Genomic DNA, 24,501 nt, shown 5'->3' with positions numbered 1-24,501 from the left:
TTTGTCATCTCTAACTTTTTGTTTGCTTGATCAAAACCTCAAAAACTTTGGAATAACATACTTCATGTCCAACTCTACTTCCAAACCACAAGCCATAACTTTCAACTATGGTAGAATGTGGAACCATAAACCATGATAGTGCAACTAGGTGCACATATTGTCTCTAAGCCACAAACCTCAAAAAACATATGACAAATACTTCTAGACTTCTATAAATATACTAGACAATCAAGGACAACTGATACCAGAGCATTATGATAACACTAAGTGATCTATCCAACAATACTTGACTCTGTTATTCACTGTTCTCAAATACTTTGCCATAACTCAAACTCTATGACATCAATGACAACACTGATAGCACCTTTGACATCAATGACAATACTATGCCCAACACGTTACCTTTTATCTGTGGTGTTGCAGTTGTTTGTTGTTATTTATAAAAATAAAATAAAAATTGTTCGTCAAGTTTTACCTTGGTCCTTTGGACAAGGCATTACAAGGTAACATGATAATGCTGGTATAAATTGTAAAGCTAGACCAAAGGCCACTTCTTTGCACTCAACAAGACTGAATAAAAAATGCTCAAGGAACAACATGATAATGTTAATATTACTCCTGGTGAATATGATAATGTTGATATTACTCCTGGTGAATACAAATAAGCTAGATCCTCTTCGTATTCACTAAGGGTAACATCAACAGGTCTAACTTTTTTGTATTTAAGCAGGGCAATACCAGCATTATCATCTTGCCTCTTGATCTTTTCTACAACTAGAATTAATGTTAAAATTACAATCTTCGTTTAGTCTAGCTCGTATCTGCCAGGATTGTCATTGGTACATACATTTCTGAATTAGTGAATTATTTTCATTGAGGACATTTTTCATTTGCAAATAAAAAGGACAGAACAACAATCATTAAGTTGTACTTTCATCTTCAACAAAAGAAATATCTATTTTAATAAGAACTTGACATTACATGTTCTATTTTCTTCATGTAACGAACACATTTTGAAAAAAATTATTCAATTTTTTCCTTTATTGTTAGAAACAACAAAATATATACTGCAGATAAGAATGTGTCCTTTGAGATTAAAAAAGTTCATAATTGACTGGAGGCTATTTATATGTTATATCAAAAACTTTTTATCGAAATCTTCTAAAAGGATATAATTTATTTCTTTAACCTGAAGAAATAATGGTTAATTCCTAACATCTTCCTATTTCCATTTTATTTTGTCCATAGATAATTTTATGATCCTGATATTCATGGTTGCTGTACTAATTGCCTGAAATAAATTTCTTTCACTCCAAAAGCTTCTAAGGGGTTCTTCCCGCTCTTAACAAATAAAATTGTTGAAAGAAGGCATGCAGCATCAAGGAGATTCTTTCTTTGACCCAGAAACGGCTGCAGTAGCAGCTGCAGTCATTGCTGCAGCTGCTGCTCCCAACTTTACACCACCTGCAGCCTTCACTACACCCGCAAATTTGGCACAAGCAGCTATACCAGCTACAATCGCTGCCCTAAATGCAACAGTTGGCTTTATATCCATTTTAGAATCTGCAACAGTAGTAGTGATGTGAATAACAAGAAATATGATAATATTACTCGAGGCTTGACCAAATACTTTCAAAGAAAAAAACAAAGAACAAAATTGGAAGCAGAGGCAATGTATTTTTGTCTAAAGGGTAATGCCAAAAGGAACAAAAATAACCCCAACCGTGATTCATATTTAACCGCTGAATGAAAATCAAGGTTGAATGAGGTTAATATGATTTCAAATTTGAAGTAGCAACTTGCATCCATCCTTAAATACTTGCCAAAACACAGAGAGGGAACCATATATGCAAAGAGCTGGTTGGAAGAATTACATTCCAAAGATGATACCATAAAGAAAGACCATTTACAAAGAAACGATGGCAGAAGTATTCAGGATAGGATTCTTACCAAAAAACTACCATCAAGAGGCATTCAAATTTCAACTAGCTTCAAAATTTAAGCGGGATGCATCTCAGATTTCTATTTTCCACAAACTATATATTCACAATGAGCTGCTAATGCTAAACCATCTTTCTGTGCAAAAACATGGAAACATTTCATTAATTTCTATCTTTAATCTAGTGCAGTATAAGTAGTCTCTCTGTGGACCAAGTATCACACCAAAAAGTAAACTGAGCTACAACTCCAATTCGTTGCCTCATAGTTGGTATTAGTTCACATTCATACCACGCGATTAGTCAGAACTATTTTAGGTCCAAAGAAAACTGTCTTCCTTGAGACAGGCTTTTGAAAGTTTAGTCCAAGTTCAAATCTCTTCAACTTCCAAACCACTCGCAAATGCTAAAGATTAAACATTTTTCTTTCCACAGATCATCTTCCAAAAGCATGTAATTTAGCTTTATCATTTCAACTATTTTCTTAAGTCATTAGTGTTTGATCAAGCAGTTATTGGTCAAAGTTTTGCGAGCCTAGCTTGAATTTTTTTCATAAAGCTACATTTTCAATACGCTCTCTTCAATATGCTCCTACCCAATTCCAAGATAGACATTGAGCATCAAAGTAAACATATTCCTCATTGTTAGAGATGCATCATCTAATAGCAAATAAAATCTGGGTACTAATAAATGGAGAATACTATTTTGTCTGTGATATACAACTTGTCTCTGACAGTCAATGGGTGTTTCACACTTTGGCATAGCTCATAGAGTTGAGTTGAATTCCTCTATTCTATATGTGGGCCTTTAATCCAATTCATATAGTTCCAATATCTAATCCTGTCTTAGCTGCCAAAACCTTTCTGCTACAAGCGATATCCTTGGATCCAATCCAGTAAAGATGCCAACTGTCAACTTTTATTTCTCAACATACCTTTTTTATTTTCATTGAAAGGAATTTATCCACTGAAATTCAAGTGTAAGGTCTATTGTGACATTTTCACACATCGCCCCATTGCAAATGGGGACACCCACTTTTTGCTTTCTAGCGTAGTTGTTTTAGCTGGTCATCTAGCTTGGCAGTAGTTTCTTTAGTTATTAACCTTTTTGCTTGTGAGAGATGCAGTGCCTTTGATTGTCAAGAAGTGATCAAGTCAGGCAGTTTGGCAGCAGTCAAGTCTTCCTCCAGACTAGTTTGAGGTCTTCTCAGCTCTAAGCCTCATGTGAGAGATGTGATAGTCCTAAAAATAACTGCACATGAATTTTCATATTTGAGCCAAAATATTGGTCATTCTGGTTTTATTTTTTGCCCTCTGTCAAAGTTCAAGGTATAGGGTTTAGGGTTTGTGAATATCTGATTAAGTCTTGTGAAAAAAAACCCTAACCTTGTTATATTTTGTCATTACCTTTTTCCTCTTAAGCCAAGGGTCGGTTACCGTTGGTGGGGCCATTTTACTTCCTAAGCATTAAGTCAGCGGGCCCCTTATATTTTCCTAAGTCTAAAAATCTAAATATTTCGGCCGATGGATAAAGGCAGTTTAAATTCGATGGTCCGCGCTTCCCCATGGTCGAAAGTGCAAGGAAGATAAAGACCGCGGCATCACGAGATGATGCCACGTGTTTTCAGCAGAGAGGGGCAAGCTGGCAATTTGACTTTTCAAGACCTCATGTTACCGGCTCTCAAGAGGTAAAAACTGGTTTACTAATGGCCCTATCAATTAGCACATGTTTCAAATGGACGATGATGTTATGATCTGGTCGAAAAGGTGCTCGATTTTTAATTTGCAAAGGTTAGCAGGCACTGTGGTTGCACGGTAAAGTGCGAACATATCTGATGGCCCTCGTATCCCCAGGATAGAAGTTGCAAGAAGGTTATGGACCGCGGCATCACGAGATGGTGCCACGTGTCCCAGGCTGACCAAGGAGATCAACGGTGGGGCCGCTGACAGCGTTGGGCTAGAAGATGATATGGCATTGCTATGTCACAGGTTTAATGGGTCCACAAGCCCCGATGGAAGGTCAATTGCCACATTGACCATTAGTGATCGCTTGATTTGCCAGGTTGGGCAGGATCTACGGCTGAGTTTCAAATTGATTTTTAAAAGGGTCATTAAAGGTATTGGTTGTCACCAGCGCAGGAAAGATAGGATGAACAAAATACAAGCTTGTCAACTTGGAACAGATAGCGACAAGTTGGGACACTTAGATGTTGACTCATTCCAGAAGGACTAATTTGAAATTTTCTACTGAGTCGAAATTAATTAGACAAGCAAGGACGATGTATCAGAGGTGTGAAAGGATTGGATAGCTTCTGAGTTAGAGATAAGGATCACGGGTTTCCCCGATGAATTCAGAGATCGCCTGTTGACAGGGATACTAAAGTAGAAAATGTACACTCAAGGAAGAATAAAATCAGAACAAAATCATTCCCACAAGATGAGCCTTGGCAGGAATACAGTGGATTTGATAGGCATGATTTCTAAAATCCAGAGTTGGCAGGTTGAGTTGAAAGCACTGGAATAGTGATATTTCATGTGAATGAGCATCACCAGATGAAGTGTTTTGATTATAAATACAATAGGGTGCTGACTTAATTGGTAGGAGAGAAAAGAAGCCTTTTTATTTTCTAAGAGCAGTTCTTTCTTCTGCAAGGAAGATGATGTTTGAGCAAAGTCGTAAATGGAGTTGTTGTATTATCTGTGATACCGGATGGATGTTTTTTCTCCTATGTGAGTATGTTTATTGTCAGAGGGGTTATGAAAGTGAGAAGGATTGCCAGAGGGGGCGTGAAAGCCTTTCTTATGAAGAAAGGCCACGCATGGCACAGCCTCTGCTTCTACTCTGCCACCAGATGGCAGGGGGTTCTAAGAAGGAGCCTGCAGAGGAATGAAAGGAGGACTTGTTCGGGTGGGGAGTGGCAGCCAATCATCTCTGTGACTGCATGGAAGCTGCGACCCCTCCCCAACATATTATGTTTCCCCCGTAGCTCCTCCTTCCACTTTCTCTGATCCTGGGCATGAAGGCTTCAGGTCCTCTTCTATTTCAGAGGCGACTTTTCTTCCTGTCGGGACCCAGTATCCCTTCCAAGAAGGGAGACGCTCTATTGGACAGAACGTAACATCTCACACTCCAACTGAAAGCATCAAGGTGATAATGGCACGGATCAAGCGGTTTTGCTTCTACCAATTTTCAGTTGAAAATATTGATTCACAGGTGCTAGCGCATGGATATAGAATATCTTTGTAACAAAATTGCATGTGGCCTTTTAGGCCTAATTGTTGAGAGTAAGTTTGTTGTTGGCGTGTGTCTTTTGGCCTGAAGCTTGTTGCTCCCTTTTCTTCTATAAAAAGGGAAATCAAGGCCATTAGACGGGTTCAGATTTTTGGGGAGTCTCTTGTGGGTTCAGGATTTTTCTTGTTCCTTGGGTTTTCCTTGTCTGTTTCCAGTAGTGAGTCTAGGTGAAGTGAGCAAGTTGTAAAAATTTTACAGAGCAAATAAAGAAGCATTTAGTGTCAAGCTTTGTGCAGGTTCTTGAAGGAGTTATATGTAAATTTCATCCTGTGACAGAAGTAGTGTTTCTATTTAAATAAAAATAGAATTCTGACACTTTTCTCTCCATTGTATGATTCTATCAGTTTTTGAATGAAATCAACCAAGGGTTTATTTTATTCAGTGCATTGTTGCGATGTATGTAGCTTTCTATTTATGCTTCGGCCCAAGGGGTCAATTAAATTGCTTAAATAGAGTTGCAGAATGATAGGGCTTGTGCAGGGATTTTAGATAAGCAGTTTGGGTTGGGATTGCAAATGAGATATACTGTAAGGCAGTATTATCTTAGATATTAATTATTAGATAAAATTCTGTCACATCTTCAATTTACATTTTGTATCTTCAGGTACCCAATGGAGTAAGGCACTGATCACCGCTTGTTGTTGTCTTTAATTATCAACCGTGTTTCAATTTCACTGATGAATCACTGTAATCTTGTCGATTATCAGAACATTTTTTACGTTTTCATGTATTGTTTGAGTTGTCCCACCCATCTCATGCTCCAGGTAGGTTGAGGATCACTAAAGGATTTGTCATCCTTGAGCATTCTCCCTTTCTGTCAAACCTTTTCATGAGATTATCTGCTTTGTTTTAGTGAATTTTTTAGTGTGGTGCAGAGATCAAAAAGTTAATTGAAGGGATTACCCTCCCGAGTCTTGTAGCGCCCAAAGTGTAGAAGGATTTGCAGATCCTTGTCGCAGTTGGTCCAAGCCTGAAGGATATTGACAGTTGGAAGTGGCTTTCCATAGGTATTCGGAGGAATCAACTTGGTCTCTGCCTTGTAGCAGTGTAAACCCGTTCGTTTTCGAGAACCAACAAGGTGCAAGCCAAGTGATAGATAGAGGTCAAGGTGATCATTGGGTGATGCTTCACAATGCAGCCTTCAGGTCGAGCCAAAGCATGAGTCTCAAGTGTGATAGGTAGTCAAGTGAACAAGTGGACTTCCTCAAGTCAGAGCATGGAGGCGAGGAACAATCAATTGAGGTGAAGTGTTTGAGGAGGACAATTCAAGGTCTAGGTGACGATGAAAGAGGGGAAGCACCAAGTCAACCTTATAAGGAGATCAAAGTGCCTCAAATCCATGGCCTAGAGGGTGGATGATGACTTTGTCCCTAACTTGCTAGAATCCACGCCTTGTGAAGGTCAAAGTGCTTGAGGAGTTTTAAAGGCAATGGTGAGTGAAGGTGGTGCTATCTAAATGCCTTAATGAATGATAAGGTCGCTTTGAAGTTGTTGGTTAACATATTTATCACCTAACTTTATATTCTCACACCCACACAAAGGTGACAAATGTAACCACAGTTGAACCAGTCTCAAATAACCATTTACTGACTGATTCTCTGCTTATTTCACCTTCGTTCATATCTTTTATGGGGTCGGCAATTTCTAACAGTCGGTGGCCAAACACAAAATCAGAAATGATTCAAGACATCCTCTTCGCCTTTTTGGGCTTGCAGGAGCTATAAAATAACAAGGCAATTTTATCAACTTCACTGGTGACAGGTGTGGTGGTTTTTCTCTTCTTCTCCACCTCTGTTTTCAACCATGCTGGAGAAGTCGTTTCCAATCTTGAGTCTCTATTAGCAGTACTCACAGGAGTATTCTAAACAGGGGAGGAAGGAATTTCCAATAAATCAGAAAAAGAACTATCATTAATTATTTGCTGGTAAATGCCCTTAGAATCAACAAGTGGTGTCTTTCCTTTTGATGGCACATACTCTTCATCCCGCTCACAAGCCGATTTGAGCCTGGTTCCAGTTTCTTCAAGTTTGGCTAATTTAGTAGCAGTTTTGTCTATTGACATTTGGACAGAAGTGGCCAAGACAATCACCTGATCCCCGAGGGCTAATGACTTATGTACTTGTGAGGAGTTGACATGTTGTCTCCATTGTCCATTCAACCAATCAGATGTCCTTCTCAACACGGGAGTTGTACGAGCCATCAAATCCGAGAGCTCACCTTCTGACCAATCAATCCCAGGTGGAGCCTTGTTAGCAAGAGTGTGGTATTCTGAGTCAAGAATGACCTCATCTTCCATCGTGGTATTAGGGATATTAAAAGAAATACCAAAGGCATGAATTTGTTGCAAAGTGAGCCTCATGAAACTTCTTCTAAACACTTCAGCATCGTCAAAACAATCTTCCCAGAAACCTTCAATATTTGGCCAATGCACATAATTTATAGCTCCATACTGTTGTGACATTTTCATAACATCGCCTCATTGAAAATGGGGACCCCCTTCTTTTTAAGCCCTTTCGGTCTTTTGGCTTTGTTTTTTGGATCTTTTCGCAACAGTCTCTCCAATCTCTTTGCTTTGCAACTGTTTGAGGGGTTGAATTGGTCAAGTCTGCTTTTCGTTTGAGTGATTTTGGTGAAGTCTAGGGCATGTTTCGTCAATTTTAGGGTTTCTGCGTGTAGTCCTATATTTCAAGGGTTTCTGCTAGGGTTTTGGAAAAACTGAACATGGAACTAGAATTAGGATCCTTCGAGGAGCCTCCCAATAAAATTTGAGCGAAAAGGGAGCAACTTTCTATTTTTAGAAAGTTCCTATTTTTTAGGGATTTTACTGAGCCCCGAAATGTCTTCATTTTACCAAAAATCGAACTTACTATTTTTAGTAAGTTTCTATTTATCAGTGTTCCACGGGGATGCGTCCCCCCCCCCTTTTTGGCCACGTCTCCTTGAGGGGGACGTCTCTGGGACGGGGACGCGACATCCCCCGCCGTCCCGCCACCGTCACCCAATCGCCGTCGGAGACGTGGAGACGTCTCCACGTCTCCCAAGGAGATCTCCCCGTCCTTTGAGAGACGTGCAGACGTCTCTCAAAGGACAGGGAGACGCCCAGACATCTCCCATCGCCCCCACGTATATGCAATGTTTAAAATTAAAATTTTAAAAAAAGTGACTTTTTGGGGGGTTAAGGGGTAACCCTAATTGGACGTGGGCCAATAGAAAAATAACACCCGACGCCTTTAGAAAATAATAAAAGTATTTTTGGCCTCGTGGGGCGCTACCCCTCGACCCCGCCCTGTATCGCGATTGACCCCGCAAGGGGCGATGCTCCTTGACCCCAACTTGGGGGCGCTACCCCCAAACCCCCGTCAAAAAATATAAGGGGAAACTGCGCTGATGGAAGTAGGGAAAATTTAACCTCCGAGTCTGATTAGGCTCCATATAACAACATAATTAGCATTGAAGAAATCTTGGTATTTAGATTTAGTATTTCAAATTTCCTATAGTCTCATTTGAAATGTAATTCTTATACTATAATACTGTCATACATCTTTTCAAAACTAGTTTTTCAAGTACTATATGTATATGTATAACTATATCAGCACCACCACCCCGCACCACCCCCCCACCATCCCCAAACTTAGGCCCTTGGTCCCCCCGTCCCGAAAACGCGTCCCCAACGCCCGTGGAACACTGCTATTTATAGTAAATCATTCATGTGTCCTGTTTTGGGGTCTAACGCTAACGTTCTGAAAGTTTCTATTTTTGGAAAGTTTATTCCTGACAGGACCATTCAAGTAGGCAATGAAGATCAAGCATTCACAACTACTTCTAAATCCAAAAAGTTTGAAAAGCAGATAGAATCAGTCAAAATTGGCTAAGTATTGGAAGCCCATTCTTGAAGTGGAAAGCTCGAGAAATTTGTCTCTGTCCGGGAAAGCACCTCAAATCCATATATGGTAGCCTAATCCGGAAGAAGCTCAGAAATTCACCTAAGTAAGGAAGAAGAAAGGAAATCATGAACTCCTCCACACATGGAAAAATCCGCCCTACTCCTCAGGAGGGCGCCAAAGTGGAGTGGTCAGGGAAGGATAGAAAAGTTGTGAATTCCTTGGCTTAGGTAGATTTGCGCCCTAGCAACTAGGAGGGACACAAGGAAAAGATTGCAAAACAAGTGAATTTCTTCCCCAGTGACAAATGTTGCCTAGGAATGATGGAGGGCACCAAAGTGGAGTGGTCAGGGAAGAATTGAAAGAATCATGAATTCATCCACCTATATTAAAATCCGCCCATGAGTGAGTTAAGGTGCCAAAATGAAGAATGCATGGAAAGTGTGAAAAATTGTGAATTCCTTGACCTCAGTCAAATTCCACCCTACTCCTCAAGAGGGCGCTAAATAGGAGAAAGCATAGAAGGCAGGACAAATAGAGAATTCCATGACAAGGTCAAAATCAGCCCAAGAAGGTCATAGGGCGCCAAATTCAAGGGATGATGGATAATTCAAACAAAGTATGAATTCCTCCTTCAGTGTGAAATTCCGCCCTAGCACTGTGGAGGGCGCCAAAATAGAGTCAACGGGAAAATTTGGAATTCATTGAACTCCTTGACCAAAGGGAAATAATGCCCTAGGGAATAGTAGGGCGCCAAATGGAGGGGACGAAGGAAAATGTTAAAAAATCATGAATTCCTCCCTCCTTGAGGAATTGCACCTAAGAAGAAATTCTAGGAAGATGAGAATTTGGAATTTGGCTAAGTGTTGGAAATTCCTTCCTTCAAGACAAAATTCCAAGAAAGTGGAAAAATTGACTAAGTGTTGGAAATTCCTTCCTTCAAGACAGAATTCCAGGAAAGCAAAAATTGACTAAGTGTTGGAAATTCCTTCCTTAAGGGCAGAATTCTTGGAAAATGTGAAATTTGGCTAAGACATGAAGGAATTCCTTCCTCAAGGGTAAACTAGAATCGAGGTCAAAATGAAGTCAAGGAGGAATTTTTCCTCCACATCAAAATTCCTTCACAATGGAGAAAATGTGCTCCAGGAAAGGAATGGGCGCTAAATGAAGGTAAGGAAGGAATTTTCCTTCCAAGATGAAATTCCTCCATGACATGAAAATACTGCCCAAGGAAGAAGATGAAAGTTCCAAGGCAAGGAAGGAATCAAAGATGAACTAAATAAGAAATTCCCCCCTGGGAAAAATTTTGAAAAATTCATTTTTGGGCATCAAATCACATGCAAATTTCAAAATTCTTTCAGATTTGGATTCGTGGGAGAAATTTCCCTCTCCTGGAACCTAGAACCCTATTTTTGGAAAGTTCCTAAAAATAGGAGATGGTGGAAAATCATAAAAAATCTCCTCCAAAGCAAGGAAAGTTCGAGAAACTTCAAGAAAATTCTTCATGGATCAAATTCTTCTCTCCTGAAGTTTTCTCTCTCCAAGGTTTTCTCGCCAAGTGGCAACCGGGTCAATGCACGCTGAATTAAAAAAGCATCTCTTTGCATGCAACCGTCACATTTATGGCATTATGGCAAATTCCTTCTGCATGCAGCCGTCACGTTCAGAAGATGATGGTGCATTTATGGCATCATGGGCATTTTTGTACAAGGATACATTCATTTCATAATGGGCACATTTTGAATGTGATGGTTAATTAATACTTTATGGGTGCCATTTTTGGCAGGATTGTAATGAATTGTATATGGGCTTTATGGGGCATTTATTGCTGATTCCCACCTTGTTGCATCTTGAGTGGAGAATCTTTTGGGGAAACCCTAATTAGGGTTTGCATGTTATCATAGCTTGAGGCTTATATAAAGGGGTGACCCCCCTCATTTGTAACAGGAGAGATCATTGTCTGAGATTGTTGCATCAAGATTGTTGAAGTAGCCAACTTAATACATTGTTCGATTTTGATGGTGTATTCTTGTTCTATTTTAGCAAGCCGCATGGTCTTGCTCTCTTCAGTTAGAATAGATTTTGCTTTATGTTGTTAGATGAACTGGATTTGATAGGATTGATTGTTGCAAAATTCATGCTCATACTTTTGGTGTGCAGCTGATTGTTGCATACTGTGCAAAGTTAGCCTAAGCCTCCGTTATTTGTGTATTTTTAACTTTGATTATCAAAAGAGATTGTTCGATGTGATGGTTTCTATTGATGATTTGAAAATCTTTAACACACCCTTTGAAGATTGCACCGCCTTCGTGTAGTTGTGCATTGTTGGCAAAGTGAAGCGTGGTTGGATTTTGCATAAGTAATCTCGTCTCTGAGTTCATAGGATTAGATTAGTCTTAGCCTAGTTCTCTAAACCTTTCCTCATTTACTTTTCCGCATATCTTAAATCTAAAAATCCAAAAAGAAAAAATAGAGCTTTCATTGCAAATCATTTGTATAGAAATCCTTGAGCTTGCTATCTTCTTCAAGTGAATGCGTAAGGCCCCTTGGGTTAGCAGCAAACCCATCAACTGACTGAGTCATGACCATGCATTGAAGGAACCTTGGAGTTAGCCATTTGAACTTTTTGTGCAATCTTAGCATACGGATTAATTCTGATCAAGAGAGAGTAAGGTGACCGTTGGTACTTTATTTTGTGTTCGGCATAGTCCTAAAAAACACGTCAACACACACAAACAGTGTTTCACATAGCCTTTGTTGTCAAAACTATCCTTGGCCGACGAGGAATGAAAGTGAAATTCTTCTAGGGTTTTCTCCGCTCCCTTTGCAACACCATTTGTTTTACAAGAAAAGTGAGGCATGGACAATGGGAAGGAATATCCCTTCTTCCCCATATTTAAATATTTGACATTAACCACAGCCATCTGCCGACAAACCTCCAAGAATATCATAAAATCAGCAAGAAAACGGGCTAGCTTTAACGGAGCTTTTTCAAAACCCCCAATTCAGAGGTATGTAAACCTGTCAAACTAGGTATAGAAACTCCCAAATTCCATCACAAAAGCAACGGCAGTATGAGAAATTCACACTCCGGGGTTTCCCTCTAATTCCCTAACAAGTCCCATTAGGAAGACATCATTCACGCAAGAAAAAATTTGCATGCCGACCTGCAACGTGAGTTGGGGAATTTTTTTGAAAATAGGTAGACATGCAAAGGAGGGGCATTGCAATTCCAACCTAAGCCAAACGGACTGTCGACAAGCTAGAACATATACTAAGTATGAACACATGCTAAAGGCCAAAGACTGCTGAAAATTTGTCAATTGCTCATTTAGGTGGTAACTAATTACAAAGGCCCAATTGATGGAATTTTGCGGACTACAAATCACTAAGAGGAAGTGGCACATCCAAAATTCAAAGGAGTCAGCACGGGCATTTCCTACTACATGATGCAACAAAGCAATAATTTCTGAAATTTCATCTTTGAAATGTATTCTTCTAAGCTTGGAGGGCAATTGAGACTTACCTCCTTTTTCAGACTTCAGCCAAGACTTGGCAATGTAGTTTTTGCACCTGTCTCCATGAGCTCGGAAATACTCTTCACTGGCAAGAACAGACGTGTCTTTGGAGGCTTCTTTCTCAGGAAGGCACAAAGCACGAGAAACACTTTCAAAGTTGATTTGTGCAATGACCTTTCTATCCTCTCTTCGAATTTCTTGTGTCGTTGGGTCGTATCTTTTGGAACATGCAACAATTAAATCAACACTGGGCACAGCGGGTGGAAAACCAGCTGAGTAAGCTAAACCACTCTGAAAGATTTTATCTCGCGACGGGGTCCTTTCTTTCTGTTCAAGGTCTCGCAGGAATTCTCCTAAGTTCAAGTGCTCTATCTCTATGTCCTTCACTTCTGCCCAATGATTTTGGATTCCGCTCTGCATGGGCTCCAACTAGATAGCTCACTTCATGAAAGCACCAGTGAATAATGGAAGTTGGTTCAAAAAAACATTTGCCACCTCGTTGATGTACTCATATGATGTGACATGTCTTTAATACTGCATTTATTTAGCCGCTTAAAAACGGTTCCTTTGTCCGCATAATCTTGTTGACAAGACAAATCAAGGTTAGTCTGTACAACTGACCCCACATGGTGGCAATGCCTCGAAATTTGAGCAAGGCTTCACAAGTCGCTTGGTCACGGAAAACACAAACTTCAGAACCTATGATCGAGGTTTTCAGACTTTTGACAACCTCCACGCGAGTGACTAAAACACAAGGCAAAGAGGGAGGTCGGGCGATCAGGGACTTTTGAAAATCTACAACCCCGCGACCAAGGTTTGAAAAAGTGGACAAAGCGCAAGTAACTTAGGGCGACTAAACATTTAAGTTATGAGACAAACAAGGAGAACCTTGAGAAACAGACATGGAGGGGATTGACTTAGTCGTGATTAAAATTTTAAAGGCTAACAGAAGTGAATTGAGAGGAGGAAAACTTAGTGTTGAACCTGAGTAACAACAAGGAATGCATGACTTAAAAGCATCCTTCCACTTCCACTTCCACCTCAAATCCTCGGCCATGCTTGACAACTTCCACTTGCTGGGTAAAAGCCCGGCCATCATGAGCTCACTTTCACTTCACACCAAAATCCCCGGCCTAGGAGGTGCAATAGTGAATGAAAACAATGTTTTCTTAATGCCTTGATGAGGATAAGGTTCCCTTGATGAATAAGGATTGGGAGTTCTTGAAATGAATTGAATAAGGATCGGCATATGGATAGGCTCAGTGTTGAAATCAGCAATTTGGAGAAGTCGCCATTTCCACTTCATCCTCCAAACCCCAGCCTTCCATCCTTCTATTTCCACTTCACCTTGAAATCCACGACCTACCTTGGAGAAGTTCCACTTCCCTCACATGTTGAAAAGCCCAACTTAAATGCACCGCTACCACTTCTCACTATGACCCACGCCTTGTGGAGGTTGTGTTTAAAAGACTTAAAGGCAATGATAATATCTTGAGCTCTTATTGAGTGATGAAAATGCCTTAGTGAAAAGATAAGGATGCTTTGAAAGTTAAGTGAGCAAAGAGATATTAATGTTGAAGGAGTCCGGCCAGTTTCACACCATTTCCACTTACCCTTGAAATGTCCGGCCATCTTGACTCATTTCCACTTCATGTCTAAAATTATGGCCACCCTTAGCAGATTTGCACTTGCTAGTCAAATCCACGGACTTCCAATACCCCCCCGCCCCAGAAGTCCGGCCATCTCCACTTGGCCTCCAAAAGCCTGGCCTTCCTTGAGTAGTCCCATTTCACCCCAAAATTCATGACTATGACAGATTTTACCTTAATTTGGCAATGAAAGTACATCATCACAAGTGTTTGATCGGGTAAAAGAGGGAGTTTGATGAAGGACAGAAGTGATTAAGATCAACAACTTTGAAAAGTCATCTTTCCTTCAACTTCCACTTGGAGCCCAAAAGTCCGCCCATCCCCTTCAACTTCCACTTGGCCTTCAAAAGTTCAGCCTACCTTGCATCAACTTCCACTTCCCATCAAAAACCCCGGCCATCCTTGGAAACTTCCATTACATGCCCAAATCCACAGACTTCCAGTCACCCCTTCTATCCCCAACCATCCTTGGAGTCTTCCACTTCATGGTCAAAAGCTCGGCCTTCTTATCAGCACTTCCAGTTGCCTTCCCCTGCAGCAAGTTTGTCTACCACTTGGTGAAAGCATGCCATCAATCAGACCTCTAAGAGGTGAAGTCTCAGACTGAAAGCATGAGCAATCAGACTTCAAAATATCAATGGATCAAACCTTAAAGCATTACAAATCAGAACATCATTACACCCCATTAGGAAGGATAATCAGATTAAAAAGGTAGGAAAACTATTTGTATCATGTATGTTTGATGCTATCTTGTTTGTTGTTGCAGATGATCAGATTAAGGAACTAGCTGCGAGCAACATCAAGGTCTGATGCAAGAAGCAAGCACAAGGAATGATGGAGAGAAGACATTACAACTTGAAGGGATCAAGATACTCAAGGTTTGAGGAATCAAACACAAAGACAACAATGCAAGAGAGAGGATTCCATAAGGGAAGATATCAAGCTAAGCAAGGAAGCTGATATCTCTATAATGAAGAACACTTCCAAGATTCATCAACATGGAAGGGGAAGAATCGGCATGAAGGAATCATGACAGGGAGGAGGCATCAAAGGAAAGGTGCTACAAGGTGTTGTGACGTTTTCACACATTACCCCATTGCAAATGGGGACCCCCACCTTTTGCTTAAGGCTTAGGTGTTTAGTTAGGTCGTCTTAGCTTGGTAAGTTTAGTAGCTGTTAGCCCTTGCTTATGAGAAGTGAATATGTCTTGTCAAGTCAGGATTGAGGTTGTGTTGCCAGCATTGTTAAGGTGGTTAATGTTACTAAAAATAGTCAATTTGCAAGAAAAAGTCTTAGGGTTTGAAATGGCAAGAACTAGAGTTTTGAAATGAAAATTGGACAGGGGCATCCATTCGCTCCAAAAGAGTGATCTAGATGAAGTATTTGCTAAACAAGAAGGTTCTTATCCAAACAAACCTTAAACGGCCGCCCTAGTTGATTAAATGCATTTGATCCCCCAAGTGCTGCCATCTTAAGCCAAAATTGAGCAAATTCATATGAATGAGCAGGTTTCAAATCATCAAGACAAAATCACCAATCAGCAATGGAGAATTGATGCTAAGGAGAAATGAAAGCATGTTGATTCCTATCTTGTGCAAACAAAACTCAAAATACTGATTCATTTGATGAAGAAATCCAAGGTTGATCAATTGATCATCTAATGCAAATAAACCTTGGAATGGCAATTTGAACTTGGTACAAATGAAGGTGAAAATTCCGCCCTTCAAGTTGGAGAGTTCAAGACTTGGAAGTGGTATGAATAAAATGACGAACGAACTTGGTACGAATGAAAGGTAAAAAGCCGCTCAAGGTATCAACTACGAATGAAGGAGAAAAATCCGACTCAACAAGGAGGGTTTTGATAATGCAAAAGGTGAGGTTTTGAATGATGCACTACAAATGAAGGTGGAACGGTTGATTTAACAAAGTGATTTTGTTCATGCAAAGGGCAAGAGATAAATTTCATCAAACAACCTTAGTACAAACGAAGTCTCAAAAGCCGCCCAAGTTGTCTAGTGCAAACGAGCCTCAAATTTCCGCCAAGGCAAGCTTACTACAAATGGACCCCAAATCTCTACCAAGATAGTCTAGTACAGACGAAGCTCAAATTTCCGCTCAAGTCTCAAAAAGTGCAAATGAAGTCCAAATCTCCGCCCAAGTTTCACAGTGCAAATGGACCCCAAAAGTCCGGTAAGAAGAGCTTAGTACAAACAAACATTAAGGGGCCGCAAAAGTAAATTTCCGCCAAGGAGAGCCCACTACAAATGAACATCAAATTCATGCCAAGGCTAGCTTAGTGCAAATAAATGGTATTTTGCCGCCCAACAACTGCGAATGAACATGAAATCGCCAACCCTCCAAAACCTCAAAAGGGCGAATTCAAAAGGCAAAGTCGGCAAGTGTAATATTGGCGCCCAAAATGAGAATAAAATGTTTTAGTTGATAAAGACAAGTTGGCCTAAAGGGAGTTGAAACAAGGAGACGTGACTCTTGGCCTTTTAGCGCCTATATAAAGGGTCACTTCTAATTCATTTTGTCACACCTCAAAGCAATCCAGCGAACATAATTCTGATCTGCACCTCAGCATACAACGAAATACACCCAGTCCAGCGATTTTGGATTTTAGGATCAAGTTGAAGGCATTTTCAAAAGCTGATATAGGATCAGATCTCACAAGCATAAAATCAGATCTAAGACATAAAGTTTGACCTTAAAAGGTGAAATCAGATCTCCAAACATGTGACTCAGACCTTGGAGCACCTCAAAATCAGATATGGGGATCAGAGATAGAATCACCATTTCATCATTCTTTTGAGGATATACCAAATTAGAGGTTTGTGAAATCTATCCATATCATGTGTGTTTAATACCATCCTTGTTTATTTTGCAGGTATGACTAACGAAAAAGATGAAGATGCGGACTGCAAACAACATCAAGAACACTTCAAAAGCATGGAAGAAGACTCAAAGCATTGCCAAGACGAAGGACTTCAAGCATCTCAATAGCCGCAACATGAGTCAAGCATGACAACAAGTGGAGCATAATACATTCAAAGTTTTCATTGCATCATGTTAAAATGAAGAAGTTTTGTTGATCAAGACAAGTTCAAAGACCTTCAAGATATCATCTCGACACCAGGAGGTTAAGGTCTTGGAACATGAGGGAAACATAGCTTATATGATGAAGGAATGTTTTTACAATCTTGAATTCCCTTTGGGAATCCAAGAATCAAAGTCAGTACATTGAGGAGTCAAATCCAGCTGGGTATATCATTCATCAAAGTAGATCATGAATGAGGAAAGATCAATCATCATTGTCACATGGAGCAAACTGAATAATGTTGAGTATCAAGAGATATTACTCAATACTCATTCATGATAATCTATCAAGTCTACAAGTGCAAATTGAGATGGCATCCTAGTCACCACTCAACCAATCAAAACTTTTTGTGATTGCAATTAATAAGACATGAGTATTAAGAGCATATATTGGCTGGTATGTTTATTGCTTAAGCTACCTATTTTGGTTCGACATGGGTAAGATTTAGGCGCCATTTAACTGTTTCTTGAAATACGTCATGATGCTCAAACGTGAGCTTAAAAAGTTTTCTTTTGGATGCATTCTATCGAATCTTTTAGAACCACATTATCTTACTTTTGTTGAGAGGCGATATTTATGTAACTCAATCATTTTTCATTGAGAATGGCACACAGTTGAAGTGGCAATACCACAGAGAAATGGTACTTAAGGTGGCAAATACATTATGAAATCATGTTTGGGAGGTAAAGGGAGAAAATAGACATAAAATTTGGGCCCTATTTTGGAGTAGCAAAGCCACTAGGGAAGTTCCATTCAACTTGCAAACAAATGGCAATAAGTTCATAAATCTGCACCTAGCAAAAAGTGGCAAACAGCTTCTAAAATTGCATCTGAAAACATGAGAATCTGAAAACCAAAGAGTGGCACACAATGACAATGTCATAATCAAGCAAAATGTCTTCCTGGCACATAATTTAGATGGCTTATTCTTATGAATGGTGCATGACAGCCAGCAATTAAAGGTGTTCAAAATTGGGCATGATTTTGTGATGACTTTTCCATCACATTTCCTCCAAGGATACATTTTTAGTGGCTCAGCCAATCACTTTCTACAACGCCTATATTGTAATGTCTCCTTTTGGGATGTTCCTGATTCTTGCCTTAATAATATTTACTCAAAATTGATAATAGTATCAAAGTATGACAATATTCAGATCAATAAATCATAACACAATACCCAAAGTCAATCATATCATGAATTCTTCGGAAATACTTGCAAATCTGCTGAATTAGAGGTTTCCATCCCTAACTCAATAGTGACAATACTAAGGGTCTTTGTCCTTAGCTTCCCAAAGAACATGAAAGGGTTTTCATCCTCCTCGACCGAGATTTGGGTTTTCGTCCAAACTCAATAAGAGCATGAAAGCGTCTTCTAATTCTCATGGACCCCAAAGGGCTTTCTGTTAGTTTTTGTGATCAGATTAACAATAATGAGCAGGAAATAATAATGCACAGTCACAAGAATCAAAGCACACAAATAGAAAGGGCACACAACACAAGTCTACCCTGGAAAAACCTCCCTCTTGGAGGAAAACCCATTGCAGTCTTACAACACTTATCTCAGGCTGAATACATGTGCAAATATCTTCAGCTTCAAATGACCTTTTTGTAATCAGCATAACTGTGCCTTCTTCAGCATGAACAATAGACTTAAGTTCGCATCAATCAGGGCAGAGTCGCATCCATAGATCAGGTATCTTCACACCAAAGGAGAGCAGATATATTTCGCACTGTTATTGCAGATCTGATTCACATATATGATAATTGTATCAAGATGCATTCTATGTAGCTTTTATATATGAGGATTGGTGCCTTATTGGGTCGGCCCAATAAGGCACCTTTTGGCACTAAAGTCTTTGTACTTTTCCCCCGTTATATGTGCAAGATAGGGTCGGCCCTATATCTCACTCCACGATTTATTTAGGTTCAGCCCTATCATGGGCGCTAAGGTAGATGCTACAATCTCACACGTTTGACCTTGCTTGGCGTGTGGAAGAGAAAGGGCCCAGCCCTATCCTAATTTGTGCACATGGATAGGGCCCAGCCCTATGTGCCCTTTTGCATAAATACATTAGATGGAGATAGGGCCCAGCCCTATTTACACGCCTCCTTAATGAAGAAGGGCCCAGCCCTATAAGGATTCGGGTGATGCCTTAAGGCAATCCGAATCCTTTTTATTTTCCTATCCTAGTTACACAAAAAACAACACTTTCATCCCTCCAATTTAAAAAATATTACCTAGAATTCAAAGCTGATAACTTTAAGTATTTTCTAGATTATTGCTGATTTGCTTTTGCTGATTAATATTTCTTGATGGATTGCCAAGTCGATCCTTGAATGCTTTATAAAATGATAGCTGCTTGACTTTATTTTCTGAATTATATCTATTGTTGTCTGAATTGATACTTGAATATGAATTTCTCAATTGATTGAGTTTCTTGGATGTTTGATGCTTGAATGTTTGATCTTTGGCTGGTTGATGTTTGAATGATTGATTGATTTTATAGATTGATTCGTTGCTTGATTGCTTGGCACTGAACTGATTTTCCCTTAATATCCATTTCTTTAAGGAGTCACCGCCCTTCATCACTCCCTTTTGAGAATAATCATTTATTTCCAGATCGATTGATTGCTTCCCTCATTCTTATTTCATGATTGATGGATGTCCTTTTCAAATGAAATGATCTCCCTTTTATATCTCATGTTTGAGGGAATCACAATTCTTTATTTCATGACATTTGACCATTCATTAAACTTAATTAGCATTTAATTATATTATACTTTATTTTATTTTATTTTAATTTATTATTATTATTTAATATTAATTATTGAATCCCATTTCAAATAAGAGGACATTACATATATGAAGGCTATCATTCTTTCGAGACTTAACAAAACAGTTTTGTAAGACAATCGTTGTGTAAACATAGCTGATTTTACTAGACGTGTGAAGAAGATTCCTGCACCATAGTGGAAGGATTTTGAGGTTTGCTGTCATTGGTGAAGGGGTTTTCTACATAATTAGTCTTTTGTCTTTCATATTCTCATCATATTGTGTACTGCTGTTGTGTCCAAACTCTTTCACTCCCAAGTGCTATTTGTCATCTCTAAGGAGGAAAATTCAACCAAAGTGCTACCAAGAATGAAGGTTTTCAGCCTGTCCAAACAATAGATAGGAATGTTGTTGACAATCTTTGCAAGTTCCAAAATCATATTGGTTGAGGGTTTTTCATCGCATCAAAGAAATCAACAGATTTGACACCATATTTAACTGGTAAATTCACAGTAATAAGGGATATTTGTGCTGCACATTTTGTCAAAATCCTAAGGAATATTCAAGTGTTGTTTTCTAAGTGCTCCAAATTGCAGGTTGTGCACAATGTCATTAAAGTGGAAGAATCGATCAAAGTATTGCTGAGGATGAGGTTTTTGGTTTCAGGGGATCAAGATGGCATGGGATATGTATTCATCAGTTTCTATTAATGAAATTTCATCAACTTTAAGAGGCCCTAGGGTAAAGTAGCCATATTTCTAAAGATTTGACATGTTTTCAAATCAAAGTTACTTTAAATTTTCAAAAATCAATAGTGTGACAAAAGTTTCTATTTTTCCAGCACAGCCACATCTGGAATCTGCCATCATGAACAGTGATTATTTTAGGGAGATAGAGATGAGCCTATTATTAGGTCTTTATTATATTAATTGTTTTAGAATTAGTTTGCTTTAAAGTTTAAAGTTTTATTTTCTCTTTTCAATGGATAGGGATAGTTTTTCTTTAAAGCGATATTTTTTTAGGAATATTTTATTATTTTAAATATTTTTCTATCCCTTGAAGCTACCTCTTGAGAGCTTAAGAATACATGCCTTGAGCACATGATTGGTCAAAGAGAGTCTATGTCAGACTTATGCTGCAAAAATTTCCAGTCGAACTTCAAAGTCAAGTTATTATGTTTTTAAGTAGTGAATGAATGTAAGTTGATGTTCGGCCTATGTTGTAGAAGCTTATGTTGAGGTTATTGATCTCCTGTTTGTAATTCTGTTAGATAGATTGAATTTAGTAACTTTGTCAAGCTTTGTATTGATGTTCATCAGTCATTAAAGTAATTACCTTGCATATAACTTAGCAATTTATATTTTGCAATCATGTAATATTCACGTGTTTAACCATTTCCTACAGATGTAGAATTACCAGTCTCTGATTTTAGCCAGTAGTTAACATTCGCCTGTTTATTCCATCAAACCTCTGTTTATAGCCGAATATTGGTCACCAATAGGAAGTTGAGTTTATCGTTCATGCTTGACATTAATTCTCCTTAGAATCTAAAAATCTCACTATAGAGCTTGATCATTGAGTCTTGACAATCAGGTGCTTGCATCTAGGGCAAAAACACAGTCAATTAGATATTTATATTTGATAATTGATACAAACTCCATTGAAATCTTGTAAAGTGTGCATATTCATAGATTCTCTTGATAGCTTTAAGTTTTAGATTTAATTAGGTCTCAAGGTGCTTCCCCTTATAATTTTTAGGGAGGTTCTACCGTACATACTATTCTGGTTTGAGTTGTCTAGCAATAGATAAATTAAAATACTAACAGCTTTCACACCAAAAATGTTGAGAAGAAAGAGTCTCATTATTCCATTGGCTTGATGGCATCAATCCATATTCAAATTGGATTGGCAAGAATGTGGTTCATTAACAAAGATCTCACTGAATTGGAGGGAGAAGCAGCAGTAACAGTAGAAGCAGAAACAAAATAAGCACTAGGAGATGACATATTTGATTATTCATTCACTCCAAAGGATGATGATTCAGATCTACCTTCCAACCCATAGCTGATTACTACTAGGAGGGGGAAGAATTTGTAAACTATAGTTGTACAATTTGAATGTTGGGCTTTTGAGGGATACATCATATGACATATGCAATCATTTATTCAAGACAAATTGATAATCAAAATAGAGTTATACATTCTGTAAATTCATTCTTTATATTTTTTGTGCATCAGTTATGTTTATTGTCTGTATTTATTTTGTTTGTCAAGTTTTTCGTAGAGTCAAGTCCAAGTAAAAATTTTGGGCTGCTGATTTTTGCACGTCTGAGTTTTTTAACTATGCATCTAACCATCAATATCAAACTGATAAAGCTGCAACGGTTAAAGAAAAAAAAAACGCATGCACCTCCTCCTCCAGGCAAGACCAACAATGCACTTACAATAGACACAAACTCTCCCAGTAATGTGTTCCACACTTCACAGTTTTTAACTTTTTTCCAAAGTGAAAACCTACCTTAGTAAAAACTTTGAGCGCCACCAAAAATGTCCACACTGTTTGGAGGGCACACGAAAAAACTCCTCAAGACATAACTTCCTAATGTTACAGAATGTGGTTGATAAGTCCATCATTCATTCTTTTGAAGCTAATCCACAGCCCACACTTTACAGTCCCAAACTTTTGAAGCTAATTCTACTATCATCTAAAGTCACCTGAAAATATTCACAATGGCCTTTTATTATTTTTAAAGTGTCATGCCTACAGTTAGAAATGAAAAAGCAATGACATGAAGATTCTGACCGAGGCCGTTGGGCGCAGAGTGCCCAGAGGTCCTCGTCCTACCAGAAAGCAGTTTGCTGCACTAATATCTGGGCCGGAAATCTAGACTGAGTGCTTGACCCACCTACAGGATTGGGTGGTCGATACTTCCGACCCAATATCTAATACATTTCATCACTGCACGATTATTGTAGTGTATGGGCAAGCAGAAGCACGAACACACCAAATGGCATTCACCATCCTCAGGCAATCAAAGAACAGGGAAATGACCTTTTGCACTTGCATTACGCAGCTGTTGACAGGGTTACCTATTACAACTCATTGACACGCATGGATATTACTTGCTGCAAATTCCTAATATTATTATTATTAAATAATCAAAGGATTGCAGTGGAAGGGTAATGGAGACTCTTGTAAAAATATCACTCAGGTTCAATTACCCCTCACGGAAATAAGGCAGCCCGTAACCTCAATATACATGTTTCAATGCTCGAATGTAACAAGCGGGGGATAAATTCCACCGTGTGCCAGATTTTACTTCAAGCTTGTCCTACATAGCAATAAAGGCAACCCCTAGACCGCCCAATATTGACAAACCGTAAAGAAAAAAGGTAATATCATCAAAGACTCTTTTGATCGTCTGTGCCCATGCAGCTAAACCCGTTTCTGTTCTTGATGAGTCCGTGGGAATTGACCCCGTGACCTCCTTCTGATTAGTCATGAACTAATTGCCCTATTCCAGAAATTCTTGACAAAATAAGGCAAAACTAAAGGTCTGTATCGAGATATTTAAACTCATTTTGAGTTCTAGGAAATTAAAAAATTGAACGTTCCAGAAGGCTATTCAGCAGATATTGAATTCTGTGATTTTATAGTTTATTTAAAACAAAAATGTGGAAGTAACAGAATTCATACATATCTGTCAAATCTTTCCTTGTTGCGAAACTTTAAGTGGCGTTTTCCTTCCTCTTACACCATGAATTGCAGGTCTGTAGGAATAAAGATGCTTAAGAAACGGGTAAACAAGGTATATATGCACTTCTATATCCCCGCTACGAATATTAATGTACAAGGGCAAGGTCATATTGGTAATTAGCTATTGAAATTGACGGTTTCTGGCCTGTATTTTTAGATTTTGGTTTGCCTCTCAATTTGGTGAATTAGTTTTATATATATATATATATATATATATATATATAATTTTGTGCAATACTTTAGGTCAATTGATAATTTGTTAAGAAAAAACATTATATATGTCACTAAAATAAAATTAAAAAAAATTATTCTTATAGTCACAAAAATCTGTCAATTTTAATTAAATGAATATTTGTTATTTATTTGATTAAAAATCCACTAGCCATCAGTTAATTAAATTAATATTTAATTAATTCATCTTCAAAATATTTTCCTATTAATTAAATAAATTATTCAATTTATTTTAATTAATTCATTATACCAAATTCACAATCAATTAAATGAATAAATCTTGTTTATTTAATTTAATCCTCTTTCTTCTTTTAAATAAATAATTAAAAATATTTATTTAAAATCATTTATTCTCCCTCACTTGC

At 38.6% G+C, this 24,501-nt stretch overlaps 1 long non-coding RNA gene across 1 annotated transcript; it reads right to left on the bottom strand.

The window, feature by feature from the left end:
• Positions 1-1,101: 1,101 nt before the first annotated feature.
• LOC131040670 (uncharacterized) lies at positions 1,102-24,021 on the bottom strand. The gene is made up of 2 exons (XR_009104908.2): positions 23,846-24,021; positions 1,102-1,563 (listed from the first exon to the last, which is right to left on the bottom strand). It is a non-coding gene; the product is annotated as an uncharacterized LOC131040670 (long non-coding RNA).
• Positions 24,022-24,501: the final 480 nt, after the last annotated feature.

The sequence above is a fragment of the Cryptomeria japonica genome, chromosome 1 (assembly GCF_030272615.1).
Source record: "Cryptomeria japonica chromosome 1, Sugi_1.0, whole genome shotgun sequence".
NCBI classification, from domain to species: domain Eukaryota; kingdom Viridiplantae; phylum Streptophyta; class Pinopsida; order Cupressales; family Cupressaceae; genus Cryptomeria; species Cryptomeria japonica.
Note: the sequence above shows the minus strand (reverse complement) of the source record. Positions and strands in the feature narration are given on the sequence as shown.